The 21,360-nt window shown below is 37.2% G+C and overlaps 1 long non-coding RNA gene across 1 annotated transcript in view; it reads left to right on the top strand.

Annotated features, from left to right (window-relative positions):
- LOC131421835 (uncharacterized) overlaps nucleotides 1-21,360 on the top strand; it is a 261,141-nt gene that overhangs the window by 179,363 nt on the left and 60,418 nt on the right. Inside the window, exons 2-3 of the long non-coding RNA XR_009223957.1 lie at nucleotides 4,261-4,342; nucleotides 8,418-8,538. This is a non-coding gene — a long non-coding RNA (uncharacterized LOC131421835). The remainder of the gene's footprint in view (nucleotides 1-4,260; nucleotides 4,343-8,417; nucleotides 8,539-21,360) is intronic.

Here is a 21,360-nt window from a genome sequence, read left to right on the forward strand (position 1 = left end):
TTAGAAGAAGAAACCCCACTTCTTCTAAGATATGTAAATTAGAACAAGCTCTCCCTCTAGGCAAAGGTAGTCCTATCACTAGATGGTTCAGAAAACTGATGGCATCTTTGAGTATAAAAAAGGCACCCTCCCCTTCTCCCCTTTCCCTCTTTTTTTTTTTTTCCTGGAGAATTCAGCCCTATGCTAGGACACGGACTTGGCAAGTGGAATACTGGTTGGATTTATGTTGTCATTCTTTCCCCTGGGTACTTTTTTTCAGTGCACAAACTACACAACTGTACATGATAGTTAATGGTCCTCACAGTGGAAACCCTAAGCAGGCAATTGTGCTAGATAGCATCATGGGAAGGCTTCCCACAGAATAGGATATTTGAATATCAAACACGAAAGCTAAGAGGTAATTTCTGACAACCACTGAAGAGATAGGCAATTTCATTAAGAAGGAAAAAAGTAGAAATATGGCATTTTCTCATTTTGTATAGTGGCAAGAAATCTGCTAGGGCTGGAATAAAAGATTCATAGTTGGGAGTGATATGATTGTTCCTAGAAGGAAAGTCTTTTGCCTAATTGTGAAAAGCCTGGAATGTCTCAATAAGAAGTTTAGACTAAATAAAAGAAGTTCGGATTACTTTTGGAAAAAATTAGGAAATGATGTAAAGGATACTTGAGTTAGCAAAACATTCCGTTGAGCACCACTTACAAACAGAATAAAGACAATGCAGCTGATAACTGCTTTGATTCGCAGTGTTGCAGAAAGGGCCTCTGTCTTTTTCATGGGAAAGATTGGACCATGTCATGGAAGTTTAAACGACACCACTAAAAGTGAGAATTCATTGATCCATTTCAAATTTTCATAAGGATATTTCTCTAACTAGGCCTATTTTATTATCATTGTCAGAGTGATAGGTAAAATAAATAAAACAATTAAATAATCAGGTTATATGGATAATAAAAAATATGTGATTATAAAACCAATGAATTATTCATAAAGTCCTATGAAAGTTTAAGAGAATGTCAACCTTATAAGGGCTAGTACATTTTTAACTAGTTTCTGCACATATACGTTGCTACATAATAGTTTTCATGCCAGCTTAGTATATCGCAGATACTTTTGAAAGGAACATCATTTAACTATACAGGAAAAGGATTGATTTTTTGATAAGTATGGTAACTTTATACAGAAAAATTTTACTTTTTTTTAATGCTTCAGTCGGTACCATCTTAGTCTACTTTTATTGTTCTAATACACATTTATCTTCTACCATACACTCTAAATTCAAATTCTTAAAGATTATTTTTTGATATACATTAAAGATGAATACATTGTGGGCTCAGATTGAAGCGGAAGTAACTTATGACCTTTTAAAATGATGTATTACTTGAGTATGTGATCCTACTCGATGGGGAAGTTAACTTTTAACTTCATCAGAGAAAGCACCTTCAAAAACAGTAATGATAAATGATCTTTCTTAATATATTTATATTTCCCAAGATTCACTTATACTGTTATCCTTTGTTGTCTTCTTTTCCTCTGCTTTCTGACTTCTAAGTTAAGTTCACAGTAAGGACAGGCTTTGGGACAATATTTTCCCAATTACTTCTTATGCATCAGGCGGAGTACTGAACACATGTGGATCGGTAAAGGGAGACTTTAATTACTTTTATCATAAAAAGTAATTAACGATTTTTTTTAAGTGCAGTTGACTAATGTGGGAAATATCGAATGCTTTCCTAAATCTCTTTCACCTCTGAGTGTAATCACTGTTAGGTTTGGGGTATTCTTCCGTGTAGTTTGTATACACATACAATTAGAATGGGAAGATTTGATTAGCTTTATGATTGTCTCTGCTTGAGTATCCGTTTGATACCAACATCTATAATAGATTCTTGAGCTTGAAAGGATTTTGTCTTGATATTCAAGTTTAGAAACTAGACATTTCACGAATAAAGTCACATTATATTCTGCATAAATTTCAGGCAACTTTTTAAGGTTCATTATAATCTGAGGATCCTTGTGTTTAAAAATTCAGAAGTAGGGGCCAGCCTGGTGGTGTAGTGGTTATGTTTGTGTTCAGCTGCCCCGGGTTCACAGGTTCAGATCTCGGGCGCGGACTGACGCACCACTTGTTAAGCCATGCTGTGGCGACATCCCATATAAAGTGGAGGAGGATGGGCACGGATGTTAGCCCAGCGCCAGTCTTCCTCAGCAAAAAGAGGAGGATTGGCAATGAATGTTAGCTCAGGGCTGATCTTCCTCCCAAAAAAAATAAATAAATAAAAGAAATTCAGAAGTTACTTACTAAGAGCATATGTTTTGTTCTGTGGCTGATGAAATATTTGATTTAAAATAATCTGTTAAAAAATTAAAAGGTAGATTGGAGAAGTGTGTTACCAGAGATAGGGAGGCAGGTTAAGAGAGTGTCTAAGGGCAGGAAAGGTTCTCAGTAACAAGAGAGCCAGCCCACCTGGAGAACTTCAGTATTATTCATTGCTGCCCAGATTGCAACAGTACTTACTTCTTGCCGAGAGTAGGTCTGAAGACATAATAACAATTCTAATAGTCCACAGTGATCATGACCCAGCCCCTCCTGCCATCTCAAATTCAATCTGTGAGAAGATAATGGATTTGATTGGATTCATTAGTCATTACTCAGTATAGGGTGCATAATTAGACAGAGCTCTTCCATCGCTCAGCCTCTGTGATCCCTGTGCTGCCTCTGTGTGCTCTCTTTGGGATGGGATCCATCACTGATCCAATTAACCCTGTTCCTAGTGGTGGACCAAAGTAGCACACTATATGTGACTGCTGCATAATGAACCCCTCAAAGTCCATCTGGGAATATTGGAGGCATTTTAGTGATTTTTAGATATCGGCAGGGTAATGAAAAGGCTCAGTCGGTGGCCTTGCGTTAGAAGACGCTAACGTGGGAGCCCAGATAATGGGGCCTTTTAGTAGATTGAGTTCTTGGCCCAATTTCTTGCCCCCTCCAATCTCCATGTCTTCTGCTATTTTTTTTTTTAGGTTGAAGACACTGTTTTAATCGATAATATTAATATATTAATCTTTATACCGATACATTTGTAAAATCTAATTTTTATATGGAGGACAGAGCCCACAAAGTGAAAAATGCCTGGGGCCCACAAAGGTCATCATGCAGCCCTACCAGAAGGCTGGCCTCTGGGCTTGGACAGTTGTACCATGGTTGGGTGGGGCATGTGAGGCACAGGTCAGCGCTCAAACTTTCTTCTGCCCCTTCTACCTCCTGGACAGTCGTCAGGACCCATTTCAGCTGCCTCAGCGTGCCTGTTCTTACCACTGGTCTGTACAATCACTCAGAATTTGATGAAAAATGCCGTGTGCTTTTTGAGGATGCAAGCACGAAGCCTTTTATTGGATTCTCAGAGGATCCAGAAAGATATAGCACTGCTGTTGAGAGTTGAATGTTTAAGCCAGAGGGTTTAAGCAAGAGGCATCGTGATAATGTAAGGCGCGCATAAGATGGTATAAGATGACTCAGAGAGGCACAATGATGATGCTAGGGACGCCATGTTGACACAGAGACGTGCCCTGATGCTGCAGAGAGGCACTGTGATGGCCTAGCAGTCTCAGAGTAGTGCAAAGAGGTGCTGTGATGATGTAAGAGGAATGTGATGACACAGAAGGTGCACGAGGACTTGGAAGACTTTGGAACACGTGGCTTGCTTTCCAGTTTCCCCGCTAGGTCCTCAAGGCAAGAGGATTTGGATCCAGCCCAGACCTCTCAGGACTTGGGCTCAAGGTTCTCCATGGTCTAGTCCACTCATCCTTCTCTTTTGTGCTTAGATGTGCCTTCTTCCAGGGGAGTTTTGAAAAATTGTGTACCTACTCACACACTGAAGTTGACCTCTAAGAAGTGTTTTGTCATAAGTTTAAATAGTTGCAATGTAGGAAATTTCCTGCTGTTGTCAAAGTTGACTATATTTTTGTGTGCATAACATAAAGTTGAACATTTTGACCGTTTTGAGGTGTACAGTTCAATGGCATTAGGTATATTCACATCGTTGTGCAACCATCACCACCCTCCGTCTTCGGAACCGCCCTTTGCAATTTTGACCTTGCACTTCCTTTCAGTGGAAGTGTACCTCACCTCTCGACTTTGGGCCTGGTCATGTGATTTTCATTGGCTAATGGAAAGTGGGCAGAAGTGATAATGTGCCAGTTTCAAGACTAGGACTTTAAGAGAAATCACATATTTATTTGTCCTCTTGCACCTCTGCTAGGAATGTGAGGAAGACCTTCTCGAGGAGGATGAGAGAGATGTGAAGCAGACTCAGACCTGACCCTCAGTTTACAGCTGCCCAGGTAAGCCAAGTCTAAGTTAGCTGAACCCCAACCAACTCACTTATGAATGCTATTGTTGTAGAACACAGAGGTTTTTTGTGGTGGTTTGTTACACAGCAATAGATGACTTTTACAGGCCTAAACTTGATTTGTGGCAATGAGGAAGGAAAGAATAATAAAGGTCATGCTCTTTTTCTTCAAATACTTTCTGTCCTTGAGTTATATGACGTCATGCTCTCTTGTATATTGTTCTACTTCTTTGGCTGTTAATTCTTAGTCTTCTTTCTACTTCCTAGTGTTGAAATTCCATAGTGGTTAATTTTCCTTTTTCAGACTAACTTAGCATTCATGGAACAAACTACACTTGGTCATATTTTGTTATCTTTTGTTTCTTTTTTTTAAATTGGATTCTTTAAAAGAAATGTTTTGTTTAGGGTTTTTTGCATCTGTGTTTCTGGGAGATATTGGTCTGTAATTTTCCTCTCTTATAATGTGCTAGTATGGTTTGGAATCAGTATTATGCTAATCTTATAAAATGATTTGGAAATTGTTATTTATTTTCTGAAGAAGTTTGTGTGAAAAGTGCCTAATTTTTCCTGAAAGTTTTGAAAGAATTCACCAGTGAAGCCCACTGGTCCTAGAGTTTCCTTTTTGGGAAAGGTTGTATTTACATATTCATTTCCTTTAACAGACCTAGGACTATTCAGAACTTTTTTTTATTCTTGTGTCAGATATAACATTTTGCACTTCTCCTTTTCATCAAAAGTATCAAGTTTATTGCTGTAAATTAGTTCAAAATATTTTATCTTTTTCATGATTAAAGGTCTATAATGATGTTATATTTTCATCCCTGAAATTAGTAATTGTATTTTCTCTCTTTTTACTTTGATTAGTTTTGTTAAGGATCATCAATTTCCTTATTCATTTCAAAGAGCTTATTTTTGGATCTATTGACTTTTTCTATTGTACATCTACACTGTATTTAATTGATTTCTGTTCTTATATGATTTTCTTTCTTGTAGTTTGTCTTTGCTATTCTTTCCTAACTTCTTGAAATGAAAGTTGAAGTAATTTATTTTCACATTTTCCTGTGATGTCTTGAAAAGGATGTTGTGTGTGTGTGTGTGTTTTTTGGTCATTGCAGAATGAGCCTTCCCTTGCCTTTATCTACTACCTTCTGTCCCAGAATGGGAAGCTCTTCTTCCTTTTAATACAGTGTTCCTATCTCAGTGAACAGCAACACTAGTCACGTAGTTGTAAAAATCCAGATACCTGTAAGCATCCTTGAAACATTCCCTTTTTTCTCTTCTGCCAGTTCCCACAACACATCAATTATCAAAGCTAGTAGCTTCTAACTCATAAATATATCGTTAATCCATTCACTTCTCTCTATTTTTCCTACTAAGTGTGCCTCATATCCATTCATTTATCTTTACTTCTATTTTACCAAAACTATTGGAATAGATTTGAATCTCTTTTCTCCACTTCCATTTTTTCTTCTCTTTTTTCTCTTTTAGGTATAATCTGCCAGAATGATTATTTCTAATTTTAAAAAAATAATCCTTCAATAAATTCCAAATTATTATTATTATTTTTTTTTGTGAGAAGATCAGCCCTGTGCTAACATCCGCCAATCCTCCTCTTTTTTTTTTGCTGAGGAAGACGGCCCAGGGCTAACAGCTGTGCCCATCTTCCTCCACTTTATATGGGACGCCGCCACAGCATGACTTGCCAAGCAGTGCGTCGGTGCGCGCCCGGGATCTGAACCAGCGTACCCCGGGCCGCCCCCCCCAAATTATTTTTGTACATTAAAACAATAACACAATCAAAATCCCTTTTATCTACTTTAAGGTTTCTGCATGACTGTTTTTTCCTGCCTTACCAATCTCCCCTTTTGCCATGCTTTCCTTTGTTGTATTTGCTTCAGAGATAATAGCCTTCTCCCTCTTCCAACATACCACCATTCTCCTTCCCAAATCTACTCATTCACACGAGCTACTTCCTATATTGGTAGGTTCCTCTTCTTACTCTTGTGAAGCCCTCAACTGAAAATCACTTTTTGAAGAAAGCCTTCCTTAACTCTCCAGACCTAGAGCATGTATCCCAGAATATGTTCTCAAAGAATTTTGTGTTTCTTCTGCAAAATACGTTTCCAAATTATAAATAAGGACTTGATTTTGATTTTTTGTGCCACTTCTAGAATGTGCATTCCATGAAGAGCAGTCACATTTGAATTGTTACCCATTATGTTGCTGATTTGCAGGCAGAGCTCTGAACATAGTAGTATCTGGTAAACATCAAAACCTTGAGATAAATGGACCCATCAAAAGCTTGCCTGCTCTGATGGACAAAAGATTTTTGAAGGACGATAAATATGCAAGGGAGGTTATTCCAATTACAAGAGATTTAAGAGGGGACATTCTTCGTCTCTCAGTACATTATCATTGTATTATACTATAATTATATATAATAATTGAATAAACAATAATAATATATAATTATAAGGAAAATAATGCCCAGATACTGGCATTTGTTGAGTACTCATGATATACCTGGCACTGTTTTAAGTACATTACATATATTATCTCATTTAATTCTTACAGTAACCCCATAAGATATTGCCTCTATTTTATAAATGAGAAATTGAGGCACAGACTAACTTTTCTAAGGCTACATTGCTAGTAATTGGTAGAGCTGGCATTTGAATTCCAGATGTCTTGCTTCAGAGCCTCACTATAATCCCTGTGCTGTATGATCTTGAAGTATTTTCCCCCTTAGAATCACAAATAGGGGTTCAAAGGGAGGGCAATTAGTGGTATAACTGTGTATTTTCTTTTCATTTTTTTGTGTTTGTTAATCCAGTAAATTGGCACCTTCCATGATTATATTTTAGTGCCTGATGTTTAAAAATACTTTATTCTGTTAAAAGTATCCAGTGGGCAAGGGAGAATTGAAATACATTTTGTTTTAACCCCAAAGATATTCTGAAAGTGCCAGCACACTTATTGCGAGTGTGTTAAACAACAAAGGAAAATTTTACACTCAAATCTAGAACGACATCTGGGTTTCAGACATGCCTGAATCCATGGACTCAGATGATGTCATTAGGACTCAATCCACTCTCTCTCTTTTGTGTTTTATGAAAGTTCTTCTAAACGGTGGCAAGATGGCTTCCAAAGGGATTGGGCTTCCAGCCAATTACCTTAACAATCAAAAAGAAAGAACAGCCAGCTCTTTTCCAATGATTCAAGTAAAAGTACTATCTAAGGTTCTCATTGCTCTTGCTTGGGTCACCTGTCCATCTACGAACCAATGACTGGTTAGGGTAATGAAGTAGTTAAAAAATAATGCATTTCACAAAAACCCATACCTCAACAAATTTTCTAAAATGTAACCAAAATATAAAGAAATGCGTATAAGTAACACATTATCATATTAGAATGTAAGAAGCTTAAAATATGATGGTCTGACTACTAAACAACAGTTTATAATTAAAGGTACTTTGTACATGACATATGTGATGCTTACGCCCTTCATTGGCATTTTTTCAAAACCTGTTTGCCTTATTCTGACAATCTAATCCTCCTATTTGGAATGTCACTCATGATTTTCCCACATATTTTTTTATTAAAAATATTGTATTGAGGTTTGGGGATGAAAATTAAAAAATTTTTCCCAATATAAACATTGGCTGAAAATGTTGTTTTCGAGATATATGTCTTCTCTGAGATTTGGCTTATACTGTAAAAAATATATATATATCTGTGTTTTTTTCTGTATATTGTAATGTTTTGAATTTTATAAAACATTTCTGGCTGGGGAGAGATTGCCTCTCCCGGGGCTAGCTAATTCCCATTGACAATAACAACTTACCCCTGAGCATGCTTTTCATATACCAATGAACCAATCCCGAGTTTGTATCCCCAAGTACCTCCTTATTTAGTTCTGACACACCAAGCCAATGTTTCCCCTGATCTAAATCATCCCAGGGCCAGTGACCAGGCAACTAGAGATCATTCGTATAACCCGAAGCCTGCCAGAATTATTCAAACTAGCCAGTCCTAAACTACTCTGCACTGTCTTGCCTTTCTCACAGAAATCTCAGTAAAGACCATGGCCTGCGCTCTCCCCCTTGCTGTTGTCTTCTGCCTGGTGACCACTCTAGTGATTTCCCCTGTGGCTCTGTGTGGCATGTGGTGACACCAGCTCTGGGACTTGTGAGTATAATTAACTTCTTCCTACCAAGCCTCCTCCTGGACTCCTGCTGTGGCCGCACCTACTTTATCGTACCGTATCCAATATGTACATTTTTAAAACATGGGTCTAGAAAAACCAAGAGACATTTTGCTAAGGAAATGTTAACTGGAGAGATTTCTGCAGGGTTCTTACAGTGTGCTTGTTTTGGAAACTTGAGAGGAGGTTTCCATCGTAGGAAAGAGATATGACAATGTAGAATAATGGGTAGATATTGGCTGTATGTTACTTGAAGCTTGGAATAATGCTTAGCAAACACAATAACAAAATATGTATACTCAAATTTCAAAGTAAATAGAAATGAGAGATGACTTCTGTTTTTCCACGTTTCTCCTAAATAATGTGTGATACTTTAACAATGAGCAGCCCTTGCCTGAGCCAAAATGTTAGAGTAAGCAATTTAGGTAAGCAGGGAAAGCAATTTTATGATATCTAAAAGCGCGTCATATTAAGATAAGGTAAAAGTTAGCAAGAAAGTGTTACCAAAACTGCTGAAAAAATCTTTCTGAATTTATGAGCAATTGCAGTTCTGCAATCCTTAGGTGAGGAAAAGTGTTCATAGCCTGGCGAAACTGTCAGAAGGTAGCTGTGAAAACAATAGTGAAATGTTCAAAATTAGAGCTACTAGCTGAGTAAAGAAAGCAAAAACAACACTTTAAACCACTTTTGACAATAAGATAAACAATTTTTTAATGATATGTCTTTTCTCACTTCAAGTGTCTCTCACTAAGGAAAGAGAAACACTTCTAAGGTCTAACAGAAAGCATGAGAGAATAATTACTTTATTAGTATGCTGTGGAGGAAAGTGGATGAGATTTATTGTCACACAAACATGCATTCTCTCAATTTCCAGGGACCCAGGGAGAAAATTTTTAGGGAGATGATGGGAATCTCATAAGTTCTATAAGACTTGGTCTCTTCACTAGTAAAATTACATAATGTCTCAGACATCATAGATAGTTGCTGAGAATTTTTAATTCGATTAAAATTGGAGAACCTATCACTTTTATTTATCATCAGCTCTACCATATCTTACTTACATTAAAAATTAACTGTGGAATAGACTTCAAATAGTAGTCCAATAAGATAAGGAGTTAAATTATAATTGTAGGCGAGGAAGACATATCCTCTACCCTCTCTGGGTCCTTTCTGGCTGGGCTACGAATTAAATGGACATGAGACAGATTAACAGGAGAAAATCAAACAAAGCTTTATAACATGTATACATGGGAGAGACCCAGGGAAAACTGGGTAACTCACCAAAATGACAGAGCTGCCAGGTTAAATACCATCTTCAGCTAAAGACAAAGGAGGATGTTGGGGGTGGGGGGAGTCAGTTATGGGAGATTACCAGAAAAGCACAGTAAACAAGAGTAAGGTTACTATGCAAATCTAGAGATAAGGTCATCCCCCCTTCTTCCTGGTACAGAGAGGGAGATATCTTTACAAATGGAGATTTTCCTTACAAATGTAAATGTCTCTTAGATAGCTTCTACTTTTCAGAGCTTCTCCCCTGTCTGCAGTTTTTAAAAGTAACCAACCCAAAATATTCCTCATGCCAAAAAGACATATTTTGGGGTGGCCAATTCTGAACGCCCACACAATCCACACCCATATTTTGAAGATTCTTCTCTTGCCATTATAGATTTGCTGTGTTTGCTTTTTCTATAGCCATAGAAGATAGAGAAAAAAATTATAAACCTTTTTTCAGACTTTCTTGAGAACTGAATCTGTGCTTAAAGCATGTGTCACTGTTCCCCCAGAGATCCTTCAAAGTTGTTCTGGCATGGTGAGCCCTTTCTTGACTCACAAGCCAATAAATTCAGCTTTGATATGGACTATTTTGGTGATCTTAATTCATTCTTCAACCACAGCATCTGGCTATATATTTAGGACACCTCCTCAGCTGGTAGTCACATTGGCATCTGAATATTCCTCAGTGTTGGGCTCTCCGAATGTATAATTCTTTGAGGTGACCTTTAGGGGTCCAACAAGTGAATTTATTGTATTCCACCCACCCTCCAAATTTAGTGAAAATTCCTTTATTCTTTACTGTGTGATGTCAGGACAGATAGACAAGAGTATTTTACTTATTTTATGTGTTTGACTTCATTTGGCATTAGTTTTAACTCCAAGTTTTCACTTTACTTGGTCATCCATAACAAAATTGCTTTTTCTATGGTTTCTTTCCTTAATAAACAATTTAACTAGAAACTCTGGAACTTTTGTAATTCTGACCTTGCTTGTACCAACTGAGACTTCTTAGAATATAGCTGCTTTCTATTTACCCAGTACATCTGTGATATTGTGATTTGTAAGAAATATATGTTTGGTCATTCAGATGACCAAAATGTATTTCTCGTATATATTTGGTCTTTATCCGTGGTTCTTGAATCAGAACTCCTAAAACTCTTGGAATTTCCTGTGATAAGAGCCATAAGGTTGTCTTTTGTTATGTTAATGAGGTGACTTTTGGAAAGCCCTTAGGTAACCTAAGGATGGGAGGCTGGTTGCCACGAGAACCAACCCTGTATGTAGAGGGTTGGAACAGAGGAGAGAGGGGCTGGAGATTGAGTTCAATTGCCAATGGCCATTGATTTAATCTGTCATACCCATGTAATGAAGCCTCCATCAAAACCCAAAAGAACTGGGTTCTGAGAGATTACAAGTTGGTGAATACATGGAGATTTCGGGAAAGCGTCGGTTCTGAGAGAGCGTGGAAGCTCTGCGCACTTTCCCCATACCATCCCTATGCACCTCTTCTGTCTGGCTGTTCCTGAGTTATTTCCTTTATATAATAAACTAATAATCTAGTGAGTAAATGAGTTTCCTGAGTTCTGTGAGCTGCTCTAGAAAATTAATCAAACCCAAAGAAAGGGTCTTGGGAACCTCTGGTTTATAGCCAGTTGGTCAAAAGTACAGGTAAAACCTGGACTTGTGGTTGGAGTCTGGAGTGAGGTTGAGGGGAGCTGCAGTCTTGTAGGATTGAACCCCCAACCTGTGGAATGTGAGGCTATCTCCAGGTAGATAGTGTCAGAATTGAATTGAATTCTCAGACACCCTGATGGTGTTCGAGAATTGTTTGTTGGTGTAACGAGAACCCTCCAACGCTCACACTGGAATTGGGACCAGGAACTCAGAAGAACCTCCTTGCTCTTTGGCTCCATTTTGTATCTTCTGAACTACTAGGATTCCCTATGGTGAAGCTGAAATTTTTAAAGTGGAGACCCATAATCTTAATTTCTTACTTCTTAGTGGAGAACACACTGTAGTGATCAAAATGAAGTACTTCAAAGGAAGCATGCAATAGTGTGGGGGATCAGAATTGGCTACCCGAAAATGTATCTTTTTGACTGGCTTATTTTTAAGAACAAAAGACTCTGAAAGAAACTTTGACCTTCCCTCAAATTGCCTAAAAGAATTTAAGATAGAAGGGCCTGTCCCAGGAAGGAGCTATCACCGTAAATAATTCTAGATGTGGTAGACAGGAAGGTATCTAGCAAGGGCCATTTTGTCAAAAGATCTCTTTTGGATCTCATTGTCTATACATGGCCCAGCAAACACTTGTTGATCAAACATTTGCTTTTCCAGCTCCAGGTAAGTTGCCTTCTTCCCCTTTAAAGTCCCAAACCACTACCCCCAGCATCCTCCTTTATCTTTAGCCGAAGATGGTATTTAAGGCGGTGGCTTTGACCATTTTGATGAGTTACTCAGTTTTCCTGGGTTTCTGTCATGTATAAATGTTATTAAACTTTGTTTGATTTTTCTCCTGTTATTCTGTCTCATGTCAATTTAATTCTTAAACCAGCCAGAAGCACCTAGGGGGAGAGGAGTAGTTCTTCCTCCTCTAGAGTAGTTATAGAAAAACTGATAGTGAAGTAGCATGTTGATATCTTAACAGCAGCCCTTCTAGAGACTGGTTCCATGAACAAACTACTAAGAGTGGGATTTTATTTTTATTTATTTATTTTTATTGTTATTATTTTTTTCAATGAGGAAGATTGGCCCTAAGCTAACATCTGTTGCCAATCCTCCTCTTTTTTGCTGAGGAAGATTGGCCCTGAACTAACATCTGCCCATCTTTCTCTATTTTATATGTGGGACACCACCACAGCATAGCTTGATAAGCGGTGCATAGGTCTGTGCCCAGGATCTGAACCCACGGACCCCAGAGCCACTGAAGCAGTGAGTGAACTTAACCACTACACCACCAGGCTGGCCCCAACAGTGGGGATTTTAGACTGTGAAAGAAAACTCTAGGCTAGTGGCCCTCAGATCATCTGCCATTGCCTTATTCTGTCAATAATTTGTGATCTAACCCAATAGAGCTTTCTTCCTCAAATAAAATAAATAAATTGTCATAAAATTTCTTTACAAGCAGGCCATATCATCAAGAATATAACAGCAGGTTCCTCACAAATATGAGGTTTGGAAAGGGAAGTGAAACAATGGTAAAAAGGGAGAAAGGGGAGGAAAAAAACAGAAATTGAACAGCTTCCCTCACTAAGCAACATTTTCTTTTGGAAATAACTCATAGTGATGCTCAGAAAATGGGTATAGAGGAAGTTTAGTTTTCTTTAAAATAAATACAAAATCACATCACACATATTTTCAGTAATATTATTTTTACTTGTGGCCTTCAGATAAAATAACACATTGTAGTTGTATATAGTCTTCATTTGAAGAAGATGAACGAGGCTCTTTACTTAGAAGTCTTTTCAGTAATCCATAATGAAAGTGTTCAGTTTCCTAAGGTTGTTTTCATTCCTTCATCTCACCAAAAGACAAAATCCTTATTTAGGCTTTTCAGATTTCTTGGTAGGAAATTTAAAGCTTTATGTGTGCAAGTCAATACTTTCTTTTGAACATCTTGCTGATAAGTCTTCCTTTATGAGACACATGATTAGGCCTGCATTTGAACAAAAAGATTCATCAAACCCATCTCTGGGTTTCTTTCATTTGAAACTCTGAAATTTTATGTGACATTGGTGTACCAAAGCTTTTTCCTCTTCTTCATAAAAGTCACTTGGATTTAATGTAACTTCTCTGGATTCTTTCAGTTTACTCTTAACAAAAAAAGTAGTTGTCTAATAGAAAAAAAAAAAGCCCCGAATTTTATTCTAATGATTTGACTTGTATCAACTCATTTATGGGCCTTTCGCAAACACTCTAGGAGAAATTAATTGATTAGCCATTAATATCAAAATGCCTAAGAGGATTTTCGGAAGGCTAAATGAATTTTTGAACCTAAATTAAAAAAAAAATTTTAATATATAAAATCTCCTATCTTGGCTAATTAGTTTTAATTCAATGTAATTCTTAATTGTTAGTGGTAAGATATGGATAATATTAGTTTGGTAGAATGTGGTTAGATTGGTTTCAAAGTATTTCTCTTCAGGATATGGCATAGGGTAATTTTTTCCTGCACAAAAATTATGTACTATGTATACACTGCACATATATTACATAACTCCCTCCTTGCCCCCTCTGCTGTCTTATTCTCACAGTGTGCTTCGAAGAAATGCTTAGAACTGTGCGCAGGCAAGCAAATCAGTGGCCAGTCAGCAACCAGTAGAGATAATGACTTGTTAGTAGAAGATTTACGTCTTCTGCCCAAGCTGTTCCTTCTCTCCCTGATAAGAAAATAGCTAATGTTTTCTGAGATTCCTCAGGAATGTCTCATTCAGCAGATCTGAAACGTTTTTGTCTATGAAGAGGTGCCCAGTGGTCTGCAGTCATCTAACACCTGGCACTCCTGAGCCCCCTCCCCAACCCCGTTTGCCTTATATGAGTCATTTCCAAATCAGTTCGCCCTGAAGATGGTTTTTGATACTGGCCCTGATATCGGTTCCCCTATATTAAACCTAGCATATATGGGCTTAAAACCAAAAGCACCCATCCCCTTTCCCTGCTTCTTTAGTTACATTCATATATAAATATCGGTTTCTTTAGCCTTTGTATTTCTGAGCTTCGCATATGCAGGAAACTGGGATCGAGATTAGAGCGCTGACCTCCCTCTGGCACAGCACACACAGAAGTTACAAACTGTTAAACCCCACGTGGCCTCACGCTGAAGTCTTGGCTCATTGTTGGTCCTTGAAGATTATCGCAGGAAAACTGATGTCCAGAGAATATCAAGAAACTAAAGTTTCCTTGGCTTCCTGGCATCAGAACCCATCACAGAAGCAGACAACCAATGACACTCATCTGCAGGTTCCCTTATCTCACCACCCCTCTCCCTGCATGTAGTCATATTCCTCACAACCTTTAAAACCCCTTGCCTCCCATCTTTTGGGGAGACAAATTTAGTGCTTCCTCTCATCTCCTGGCTGACATAACCTGAAATAAAACCCCTTTCCTTGCCACAAGCCTGGCATTCCATATCTTTTCCTCCTGTTGTGTGGCGAGTAAACGGACCCGTGTTGTGTTTGGCAACCTCATCGTATCCCTTTTTTTTTCCTTCTGAGGAAGATTCGCCCTGAGCTAACATCTATGCCAATCTTCCTCTATTTTGTATGTAGGTCACCACCACAGCACAGCTGATGACAAGTGGTGTAGGTCTGTGCCCGGGAACCGAACCTGGGCTGCTGTAGCAGAGTGCGCCGAACTTAACCACTATGCCATGGGGCCCCATCATATCCCTTTTTTTGGCTGCCACTGTTTCGGCAAATTTTAGTGAACCGTGTGGCCAGTGTGCTGCTTGGTTACATTTCTCTGTACAGTAGGACCACGAGCTTCTCTTCATATGTTCCTCTGTAAATTTGTTTGTTTGGATATGCTATTGTGACAGTATTTGTTGGAGGAGGTCATAGAGAAGATGTGACCACTGGCTGACTTGCAAGCTGGACCCACAGAAATACAGTAAACTGACTTTTGAAAAAGATAGACTTATTTAGAATCTGTGTATCTTTGGTGATTTTTCTTTTCAGATATTTTGCCTACTTTAAAATTGGATTGTTTGTATTCTTATTGTTGAGTTTTAAAGGCTCTTGTATATTTTGGAGATAAGTACTTTATCAGATATGTATTTTTCAAATATTTTCTCCCAATCTGTGGCTTGTCTTTTCATTCTCTTAAGAATATCTTTCACAGAACAGAAGTTGTTTTTTATTGTGAGGAATATTAGCCCTGAGCTAATGCCCGATACCAATTCTCTTCTTTTTTCCTGAGGAAGATTAGCCCTGGGCTAACATCCCACCTATCTTCCTCTACTTTATATGGGATGCCGCCACAGCATGGCTTGGCAAGCAGTGTGTCAGTGCGTGCCTGGGATTCGAACCTTCAAACCCTGGGCTGTAGCAGCGGAGTGCGTGCACTTAACTGCTATGCCACTGGGCCGGCACCAGAACAGAAGATTTTGATTTTAATAAAATCCAACTTATCAGTTATTTGTTTCATACATCTTGGTTTTGGTGTTTTATATAAAGACTCATCACTGAACTAAAGGTCATGTAGAATTTTCTCCTATACTTTCTCCTACACGTTTTATAGATTTACATTTTACACTTTGATCCTTTTTGAGTTAATTTTTGTTTAAGGTGTGAGGTTTGTCTCTAGGTTCATTTTTGTGCATATAGTGTGTAATAGTTCTAGCACCATTTGTTGCAAAGGCTATCCTTTCTCCCTTGAATCATGTTTGCTTCTTTTTCAAACTTTTCAAACTGTCCAGATGGTCTCAACAACACATTATTATCTCAAGGTTGTGTTCTTGAAATGGCTCCAGCAATGGGAACAGTGGGTGGAACAGACATTCCAAGGAGAGGGGTGGGGGTAAGGTTTGCCTGGGTTAGCTTTACACCTAAGTATTTTACTTTTTTGGTGCTATTTAAATTATATTGTTTTTTTAATTTCAAATTTCAATTGTTCATTACTAGTATGTATTGAAAGTAGCAGATTCTTGTATATTAATCTCATATCCTACAACCTTTCTATACTTGCTTATTAGTACCTGTAATTGGAGAGTCTTTGGAATTTTCTATCTAGACAAAAAATTTTGTTATCTTCCAACAAAGACAATTTTATTTATTACTTCCCAATCTGTATAACTTTTTCCTTTTCTTATCATATTGCATTAGCTAGAATAATGTTGAATAGGAGTGTTGAGAGAACATTATTGCCTTGTTTCTGATTTTAGGGGAAAAGTGTCCAGTTTCTCACCAATAAAGTATGATGTTAGCTATAACTTTTTTGTAGCAGTTCTTTATCAAATTGAGGAGATTTCCTTCTCTTCCTAGTTTGCTGACATTTTTTTCATGAATAATTACTGGATTTTTTCAAATGCTTTTTTCCATTAAAAATGATATGATCATATGATTTTTTCTTAATCTGTTGATATGATAGATTATTTTATTTTTGAGTGTTGAACCAGCCTATCATATTTGTAATAAATCCCATTTGGTTGTGGTTCATAATTCTTATACATTGTTGAATTCAATTAATTAACATTTTGTTGAGAACATTTTGTTGAGATATTGTTGCATCTCTGTTCATGAAAATTGTTGGTGTCTAATTTTCCTTTTTTGTAATGTCTTCTTTGGTTTTGGCAATAGAGCAATGATGCCCTTAATGAGTGAGTTAAGTGTTCTCTGTACTTTTACTTTCTGGAAGAGATTTTAGAGAATTTGTATCATTTCTTCCTTAAATGTTTAGTAGGGTTCATAAGTGAAATCCTCTACATCCATGCTTTCTCTTTTGGAAGATTATTTATTATTGATGGAATTTCTTTAATATATGCCTATTCAGATGATCTATTTCTCCTTGTATGAGTTTTGGTGGTTTATATCTTTCAAAGAATTGATCCATTTCACCTAGATGATCAGATTTGTAGATATAGAGTTTTATGCAGTATTCTTTTTTTAACCTTTTAATGTTCATGTGATCGATAAGTATGACCCCTCTTTCATTTTTTATATTGGTAATTTGTATCTTTCTCTTTTTCTTCAGGATTAGTCTGGCTAGATAGTTACCAACTTTATTGATCTTTTTAAAGAATCAACATTTGATACTGTTGATTTTTTATATTGAATTCTTGTTTTTGATTTCATTGATTTCTGTTCTATTTTTATTATTTCTTTCCTTCTGCTTGTTTAAGGCTTAAATTGTTCTTCTTTCTCTCATGTCCTAAGGTGGAAAGTTAGAACACTGAGTTTAAATATTTCTTCCTTTTAATACATACATTTAGTATTATACATATCCTTCTAAGCACTACTTTCATTGTAGCCCACAGATTTTGATAAATTGTATTTTCATTTAGTTCAAAAATTTTTCTAATTAATCTTGAGACTTTTTCTTTGACCATGTGTTATTTTGTAGTGTGTTTTTATAATCTCCAAGTATTTGGGATTTTTCAGCTGTCTTATGTTATTGATATCTTGTTTAATTCCACCGTAGTCTGAGAACATACTTTGTATCCTTTCTATTCTTTTAAATTTCATCCTTTTTTTCATGGCTCATGATACCTTCTGTCTTTGTGATTGTTCCATGTGAGCTTCAATTAAAAAATATTTTAGCATTGTTGGATGGAGTATTGTTTAAGTATCAGTTAGACTTTATAAGTTTGTAGCAATTCACTGTCATAGTCCGAGATCCATCACTCTTCTGCAAAGTTGAAATCAGAGAATTGAACGGTGATGTGATAGGAGACACCATATCTTCATCTCTTAAATCGTTGATGTGGCTTTAATCTTGTCTGTTCCTCAGGGAGTGTGGTGTTATTCTTTGTTGACTATTTAATAGGGAGAAGTCCTAAAGGACCAAATGAAATTTTGGGCCTGAGAGATTAAGTCATTTTGGGCCAGTATGCAGTAATGCCCTACATTCCCTTCTCCAATGTATAATCCTTTCTGGTAAGTGGCTTCAGCTTCCTTTGAAGGAAACTAGGACACAGTTTTACAGTGTATAATTTACTCAAGGAGTTCCAACCTTCTTCTCACTGAAGAGACTCTGAGTTTCTAAACTAGAGCAGCTCTTGACATTGAGTGAGAGTCATGACTCTGTGTTTGTGGTGACATGTTGGGCCGCTATGCTGAATGAAACCAATATAGGACAAAGAATCATGAAGTGCTGGACACAGACTGCATCTTGTAATATCGTTTAAGTCCCCAGACCCAAAACTGTCTTTATAATTTTTGGTTACATGAACAAATTACCTTTTACTTTTTATGTCATTTTAATTTAGGTTGCTATCTCTTGCATCTGAAAGAATAATTTTCCTGGCCTCAAACTGAAATTCACAAGTGCAGAGATTTCAAATCACATATGTTGATTTGCACTTGAGGGGCTTCCCAAGTGGACAACTAAGTAGCTTCTTCCTCCAGAATGTACAGCAGCCAGGATTTATATACTCAAGAATGGTTCTTCCAAACAGTGCTGGGCAGATTGTTTGCACATGAGAAAAATGATAGGGGAGATTTTCTGTTTTTCTCTCAAACTTCCTTCCCCTCCCATCCCTTTATACCTAATAAAGCTCAGTTTACAGACACTACCAAAATGTTTGTTGACTATTTCACTGAGAATAACTTAGTGGTGGAAATGTTAATTAAAGGGGGATAGCTAGAACAGGTCTGAGGAGGGCAAGTGTATCATCAGTTAGGTTCTCAGTAAGGCAGAAATCACACTGTTTTGACCAATTTGCTTTGTCTACAGAAAGAGTAAACTTGCTAAGAAGCATCTATGAGGACAATGAAACTCAATCATCTCCTTCCATATGACTTCCATGTTATCTGGGAAATCTTTTGAAAATGGTTCCACAAAAAGTCCTGCCTTGTACAATCATAGTAGGAAAGAATTGAGAGAATCTGATCATTTCCTTTTGTCATAACTCCTTATATTTTGGAATAACAAACCTGGGTATAAGATTTTGTTTGAGAAAAGTTTTTACATAGTTGAAATATAATTTTGCAGAATCTTTTGTTATGGTCAAATTCTTCTGTGAATGGCAATTCTGCTCAGATGTGTTATTGATAAGACCCTGAGTCATTAAAGCTCACGCCACTTCAGTCTGGATGCATAGACTAAAATCTTAAATTGCACTTATTATCCTTATGAGGATGATTTTACCATGTTTTTTCATGATATGGGATAAAAATGTGTTATTTTAATTTATTCTCTAAACTACCAAACGAAATGGCTACACCATTCATTATTTAAAGGTATGGTTTCCCATTTGTATTTAAGATAACCTTTAAGGAAACCCTCATATACTTCTCTGTCATTTACTTTTTAAAAAACAATTTAGGAATCATCTTTTAACTTTTTCACCTTAAAACAAGTCTTGTTCTTTGTTGAAGAGCTTTTTCTCCTTGATGGAAATGTAATTTTAGTTTATCTACATTGACATTTGAATTTGTATGCATTCATTAAACATTCAGATTGTATAAATAATGCGATCTGTATTTTAACAAAGGAAGCTTTCATGGATGAATAACTTCTTCACTTGGCATTATGACAGCTATTGAGAAATGGAAATTTCTACATTAAAAAAATACAGTCTGAAAATATCCTTACCAAAAGAAAGAATCAATTAGAATAACTTGTTTAAGAGTAGTTTTTTAATGTTTTTGATAATTCAACAATTTCAAGTATATAAAATGTATATCATATTTTATAACTTCTCTGGGAGAGTAGGTTCGTTAAAAAGATATTGTGTCTTTGACCAAAATATTCTGTTTTCTACAAATTTATAATGTCTGTACTCTCCTGTACTCCTAGACCAACTTCCTTTATGCTCTTAAAAGACCCCTATCCTTCTATCTCCTTAGTGGCAGAGCCCTGAGCTTCTGTTTGTACAATAATTCATGGTACAGTTCTCCTGACCTTTCCTTCTGCAGTGTGTTGTTCAGCATGCTTAATCTGCTTGTTTTCTTGACCAGTGACCATCACACACGTTTCACCCTGGACCTGGGCATGTTCTGCAAAAACCTTTATTCATTTGTCACATAAGAGCACAAAAGCACTATTTTAACCACGTCGGCACATGACAGAATACATCCCAGAGCATCTGTTAGCCTAGACGCTGTCTTATTGGTCTTTGAAAGTCTAAAACCTAGCACACTACCTGACACATAGTGGGCACACAGCAAATATCTGCTGAGTGAATAAGAATAATGCTCTTTGGCAAGGAGAAGCAACCATAGGAAGTGGAGCAGTACTGTACACAGAGAAGAACACAGGGGAAAAGAGAAGCTAAAGGGAGTAAGAAGGGTAGGAACATAGAAAACAGTGAGGTGGAACCTACTGCATGCTTTGACCACAAGGAAGGCAAGGACAAGCAAGTATGCATACAACGATTAAGGGAAGATTTATCGAATAGGTAGAATGTGCCAGGCATTTTGAAAATATTCATGTAATCATCATTAATTTAACATATATTTATTAGACACCTATGATATGCCAGGCACTGCTTTGAGTCCTTGAGATACATCAATAAACAAAAGAGATAAAGACTCCTGCCCTCTTGTGGCTCCATTTTAGCATATATTTAGATGGTATATAATTAATCGTAATAAATAAGTAAATTATACACTATGAGAAAGGTGAAAAGTGCTATGAGAAAAAACAAAATTGTAGAACAGGATAAAGGCGATCAAGTATATCGACAAGACGATCAGCAAGGCATCACTGAGAAGGTGAGGTCTGAGTAAAGAGGGCTGGTTGGGAACTAGTCAAACATATGTCTGGAGGAAGATCTGTCTGCGCAGTGGGAACAGTTACAGCAAAGATCCTTAGGAAGGAGCTTTCCTGGGGTGTGGGAGGCATGGCAAGGAAGCCGAAAGGGCTGGAGGGGA

Source organism: Diceros bicornis, chromosome 25, assembly GCF_020826845.1.
Source record: "Diceros bicornis minor isolate mBicDic1 chromosome 25, mDicBic1.mat.cur, whole genome shotgun sequence".
Classification (NCBI taxonomy): Eukaryota; Metazoa; Chordata; class Mammalia; order Perissodactyla; family Rhinocerotidae; genus Diceros; species Diceros bicornis.